Source organism: Chrysoperla carnea, chromosome 1 (genome assembly GCF_905475395.1).
Source record: "Chrysoperla carnea chromosome 1, inChrCarn1.1, whole genome shotgun sequence".
Classification (NCBI taxonomy): Eukaryota; Metazoa; Arthropoda; class Insecta; order Neuroptera; family Chrysopidae; genus Chrysoperla; species Chrysoperla carnea.
In genome coordinates, this window is record NC_058337.1 from 4,046,718 (window position 1) to 4,053,047 (window position 6,330).

The window sequence follows — 6,330 nt, forward strand, 5'->3', positions numbered from 1 at the left end:
AATGTCCAAAAATAAAGGAGGATTGTAAACAATTTTTTTGTATAATAAAACCATTTATTTTTGTTGCATAGTTATGTTAATTTTGATTACAAAAAAATAACATAAGAAACCTAACACTGCTATTCAAAGATTTATTAACCTAATGTTAAGTGCTTGAATATTAATTCAAAACAAGTTAAAGTTCAGATGTAAGATTCGATTAGATATTATGAAGGATACACGCAGGCACGCGCAGAATGACAAATATTGCAATCTTAATTTAATGAATTTTTAAGATATAATCTAAAATCTGAGCAGGTCGTATGTATTTAGTATTTCAAAATAAGTCCTTCTATCGTGACACATCGAGAACCCCGGTTTTTGAGAGCAGTAAGAAATTTATATTTTAATTCTTGAATCGCAATTTGAGATTATCGGTGGTTTTCATAAAACGCAATTCTTAGGAAAACATATTTGAAAATAGTCTTATTACATTCATTTCTACAGCGTAAACTGTTCATGTTAAGACTCACAAGTCACTTAGGCAAAGTTTTTGAGGTATATAGCGTAACATTTAGTTCTATTTATCAAATTGTGGGCACATTTTTACAAACAAAATAAACTCCAGACTGTTTTATCGAACTTTTTCAAATGCAAATCCAACAAATCGGCAGCTAATTGGAATCGATTGCAAAAACTTACTCTAAACTAGGCATGGGTGAGTAATTTTAAGTCGAAGTCACCATTGTTATAGTTTTATTGAGTACCATAAACTTTATTGTTAGACTATCCAAGTCCGCATTGCTCATAGAGGAGGAAGCGAGACGGGCAAACTATGACTCTTCTACCTATCTCAGTTTTTCTAATAGTAATGAGATAGGTAGAAAAAAATTGTTGTCTCTCTGTCTTACTCGTATTTTTGTTACAGAAGTCTGAGGGACTTCTGTGAGTCCCATTTGCCCATGCCTGCTTTAAACCAAAAGGACAGTCTATCAATTTATGACTATAGAAACCAATAAATATTTCATTCTTCTCTTTTTTAAGTACTTACATACCTTTATAAATCGTTTAGACAATAGAACCAGGTGCGAATAATCAATAAATAATATTATAATAAAAATTGATTATATTCAAAAGTGAAAGACTTTCTCCATTATTGATCTAAATATTAATTGTTTATTATAAAATTTGAACTATTTTAAAATTAATTAAATTGTGTAGATATTTCTATTAATTAATCTTTACAAGAAAGTTCATTTAATAAATTAGAATTGTTTGATTAAATTTTTCCATAAAAATATATTAGTAAAACTTTCATTTCAAAAATTTCAAATATCTTCAATAAAAAAAGTCCAAAAAAAAATTAAATAATAAAAATAATGTTAGGGAAAATACACTGAAAAATACGTCCAAATTTTCGCATGCATCTCCGGGACTAGCAAAAATATAATTTTTTGATTGCCACGAGAAAGAATGAAGATAATATGGAAGAACTTTTTTTTAACAAATTCGGCAAGAATTGTTTTCTTGGTGCGAAAAATTCGCCATAAATTAAGGTATTATTAAGTTTTGAATAAAATCGGTAGAAAAAGAATTCAGTTTTCAGTCAACTGGTCCATTTATCCCTGAAGTTTTTTGACAGCGAATATATTTACGGACATGTTACCTTAAAAATGCTTCGATAGATAAAATAACCCATCATTTAAATATATATACTAAAATTACTAATTTAGAAACGATTTGTTACGTAATAAATTTCTTGTCTCTGACTAACTGGCTAGCTAACAGGTGAATATTTTTCAAAATACCAACCCAAGCAGGCTTCGTAGACATAAAATGTCATCTAAATTTTAAATATATTAATTTATTCCTATTAATTAAGAAAATATTTTATTTATAAGTATTTTTTAATAAACTTTTAAAGGCATGGAAAGGTTTATTAAAATTATATTAAAACATGGTTGATAGTTTTATTTAAAAAAACAGTGATAAATGAGTCAATTTTCAAGTATTTAGTAAGTTATTTATGTATACGTTAAGTCTATTTTACTTTAGGGCTAAAAACAGTAAGACATATTGATTTATTATTACTTTAGGAAACAAATTAGATTATTTTTTCTCATGAAATTATCGAAAACAAGTGAAAAAAAACGATTGGCTGAATTAATTTTTGAAATACCATGCATGGACAGTGTGGATTACTCTATCACATTACATATACATACATGTCACACATACATGACTAATATAGCTGATATTCCCATATAATACATATTATAAAATTTACGCCTAATTGGCGCCCTCACGGGTAAACAGTGATGTTTACGAAAAAATGTTTCAAACAAAAGTTGGTTATTTTTTTATAAAGAATATTTTTTACATTTAAACTTTTGTTCTATCTTTAACGGTTTACAAGGTGGGTGTTACGGACCCAAGACACAATTGACCTATGTTGCTCATTTATGAACTCGACCTCACTTTTTACGTCCGTCCTGAGTACGCTATAAAAATTTGAACTTGATATCTTTTTTCGTTTTTGAGTAATTCGTGTTGGCAGACAGACGGACAGAAGGACAGACAGCCGAAAATGGACTAATTAGGTGATTTTATAAACACTTATACCAAAATTTTGTTCATAGAAACTGAATATATTAATTAATATTTCAGTTCATTTATACTTTTTTTTTAGAGTAGTAAAAACATTATCATGCTACGAGAAAAAATAACGTATTCATGTTTTTTTATGACCAATAAAATAATTTTATTACAAAAAGGTTCTTCATTTTTATAACAAATAATAAGAAATGAACTGTTATTTATCAAAAATATGTTGCTTTTTTAAGGGTTTTTTATTTTTTATTTTTACATTCACATAATTAAAAAAAAGCTATTAACGCAATCCATCAGGGAAATTACTCTGGTGTTTCACGTGTGTGTGTACTAAGAAAATTAATTTTCTTAAAATAATGTCTGTAATGCGACAAAAAAAGGTCTTTTTTTTTATTGTAAAATTATTAGTTCCTGTAATAAATTATGTCATTTTTTTTTTAATTTGGGTATTCATTTCATAAAACAATTATCTTTACAATTTTCTTTTTTGTTCATCAAAATTCCCTGTTTTCCCGGAAAATTCCCAGAAGGAAATTTTTACGGAGTACTTAGGACGTAAAAAGTGAAGTCAAGTTATAACGTAGTAAAAAATATAAATACTGTTTAAAAATGCGTTAATTAAATGTAAAAAAATATTTAAAATACATAATAATTTTGAGATGTTTAAACGCAGTTTTCTGGCTGGTAATTCTAGATAATTACAAACAGAAGCCATTCAGCATTGTACATTCAACGTAATTGTTTAAATGATGATCATCTTAAGATAAGTTTATCCATTTTAATAATCTCTGTAATAACATAAACATATTTTTGTGACAGCTTTTTAATAAAACAAATTTACACAAAAATAAAAACATGGTAATGAAATTTTGTTGTTGTATTACCTAGTAACACAGGGTAATAAAATTTCTTTAAATAAATAGTTCTTTAAACTGAAGATATTTAGTCGATTCGATTACAGTGAAAGTTGAAAATAATGTCTGAGAAATTATAATGTAGGTATATATAAATATCTAGTGTCTCACAACACTTAGGTTGAATTCTAAAGACTTTCGATGTTTGATTCGTGTAGCGGAATTTATCGATAGCCCCTAATCTCTACATAGTTTTATACAAATTTATTTTTTAATGTTCTAGCTTATTAAAATTAGTTTGATTTGTACCACAAACTAATGAAAGTACACGAACAGGCCCGAAAATTCCCGCAATTCTCATAATTTATTAAGGACTTGAAAAAGACATATTTAAAAAAACTATGAATCAGGTTGAAAAATTGGAAATATTCATCATTTGAAAATTGGTAAAACTATATGAAGACAGGAAAAATTTCAAGCACATTTCAAAAATACAAATAATTTATTAAACCGAGCTTGAGTAAAATGCTCATAACACGAGTGCTGACGAGTTAAATCGCTATCTATAACAAATCGATTACATTTTTCTGACAAAAGATATATTTAAAAAAAACTATGGATCAGGTTGAAAAAATTTGAAATATTCATCATTTGCAAATTGGTAAAACTATATGAAGACAGAAAAAGTTTCAAGCACATTTGAAAAATACAAGTTATTTATGTTTTAAACCGAGCTTGAACAAAATGTTCATAACACGAGTGCTGACTGGTTAACTCGCTATCTACTCTTTTCTGACACTTTATATTTGACATTCACTATACTCTAAATGCAACCTTTTAGAATTACTCGTACCTACTATTTTATTATTAAAAAGTCATGTTAAAATACCTTTTAAAACTGTCTTTAAAATAATAATTTACGCTTAGAACATCTTCATTTAAGGAATATTTTTAAGTATCTTCTTATTCTTCGCTGAGCTAACGTTAGCTCTCAAAGTGGTGATAAAAAAAAACAACTTACTGTTTTTATATTTAAAAAGAAATAAAAAAATGTTTTTAAATAAAGATATTCTACCATGAATAAAATAGAGATACATTGAAATTACAATAAAAACTCGACAAAAAATTTTATGTCAGCTTTGAGTCTATTTAAATCCCATATGTAATTTATACCAGTTTTACTGGAAAAAATTATTTTATGTGAATATAAAAATATATTTCAATTTTGAAAAATATATTCAATTTTAGTTGGCAAACAATCGAAGAGTAAACTGATTCACCTGAGATTATTATTTCATTCTGTATCTCATTAATCGTTTCAATCTATTTCTATGGCGTCATATAACAAAAATCACGCCCTGCAAATGAATACGAAAATTGGAAAATTAGGTGGAAAAAATCTTCTTTTTTTTCCTCTAAATTTTTAACTATGGTAAGTCGACGAACTACGGGGGGCCCATTATTGGGAGAACTTCAGCCGATTTAGATTTTAAAGGATCCCGACTGTTAAGTCGCTATGTAATTGGACTTTTTCTGTTCAGCGTTTTCTTTTTGGCGTTATAGTGACCAAACGCGTGAGCCGATTTTAATGCTTCTTACGTCAATTTGTCTATTTAATAGCTATTCAATGATACCCCACTTAACATGGTTCGTCGAATTTCATTTTTTTCTTTTATAGTGTCCCTGAAAGGAACAGACATATATACATACATACATAGACTGATAAAGACATTACCACTCCTTTGCCTCATGCAGTCGGGTAAAAAACTTTAATAACAAATATCTTTTCTAATTGACGGACAAAAATTTTAGCAATGATTATTATTTCATTCTGTAAAAGAGTATGTATTTCTATGTGTTTACGGGTATACTACCTTAAACTAACGGGTATACTACCTTAACTAAAAGTAAATTTAAGTACGTGTGTTTTTATCCCTTAAAATGAGAAATTATTATCGCTATATCCGATCCAGACTTTTTTATTTAATTCCAAAATATATGTCTACCAACTTTAATGTTATTTTCCTTGCACTCTTGTTTTCTTTCCTTGACATATTTGATAACAAATGCATGACCACTATTTCGAAAACATCACCCTTGTCTAATAGACAAAATAGTTATACCTATATATGACGTCATCCAGATTTTTCAACGAATACCTTTTCTATTGCGTGTGCACGGAATATAAATGCACAGACAGCTCTTTTTAAAAAAAAATTTAGGGATTGTAGACATAGTCAAAAATATGTCTGCAGCCCTTCTTCATCCTGACGACAAGTTAATGAGCACTGTATATGGCATTATCGTACTTTATATGAAAGTGACATGAAAATTTGGTGTAGATACTTTTAAGGACATGCTATAAAACGTCAAAATCTTTTTGTAAATAAAATAAACAGATTGTAAACAAAAACATTTGATGTACGACTTTTATTAACTTGAAAATTTACGAAGGTATCAAGAACCCATGACAATACAACAATTTCATAATTGTATCTTAATACTAAGACCAGACTCTTGTAGTAAACCTAACAGTAAGATGGTATAGTGTCTAGGTGAACCCAACTGATGCGGAAGGTCGTTAGCTCGAAACCTAGCCACGTTATTATAATTTTATTTAATTAATCGACTTCAAACAAAAAAGGAGGAGGTTATCAATTCGACTATATATTTTTTATGTTGGTTACCTCAGAACTTTCGACTGGGTGAACCGATTTTAATGATTCTTAATCTATTTGAAAGCTGGTGCTTCCCGTGTGGTCCCATTTCATTTTGTCAATTCGGACAACGGCATCCATGAGAAAACCATAAAAGTCTTAAATTTGCATTAAGTATGCACGATAAGAGGACGAATAACTCAATATCACGTCAACCGATTTCGATTATT